General features: G+C 48.8%; 1 protein-coding gene across 1 annotated transcript in view; it reads right to left on the bottom strand.

Moving 5' to 3' along the window:
* MCM10 (minichromosome maintenance complex component 10) overlaps nt 1-242 on the bottom strand; it is a 17359-nt gene that overhangs the window by 3071 nt on the left and 14046 nt on the right. The gene's annotated exons all lie outside the window — the stretch shown is intronic.

Here is a 242-nt window from a genome sequence, read left to right as displayed (position 1 = left end):
CTCTTTCCCAGGTGGGACTACTTCTTGGTTTCCCTTGGCTACGTCAGCCATGCATTGCAGATGCTCAGGGGTGGGAAGGAACAGAGATGAGGACAGGGAGCTCTCAGAGATGACATCTCACACTCTCTCCACAGGGTTAGAGATTGTTTAGCCTTTGCAACAAACCCTTTAAGTTCCAAACAGACCTCACTTTGTCACAGCAATTAAGTCCTTAGCCCAGTAACTAGTGCTCCATTCAGCAG

Source organism: Buceros rhinoceros, unplaced genomic scaffold, assembly GCF_000710305.1.
Source record: "Buceros rhinoceros silvestris isolate BGI_N320 unplaced genomic scaffold, ASM71030v1 scaffold11875, whole genome shotgun sequence".
Classification (NCBI taxonomy): domain Eukaryota; kingdom Metazoa; phylum Chordata; class Aves; order Bucerotiformes; family Bucerotidae; genus Buceros; species Buceros rhinoceros.
Note: the sequence above shows the minus strand (reverse complement) of the source record. Positions and strands in the feature narration are given on the sequence as shown.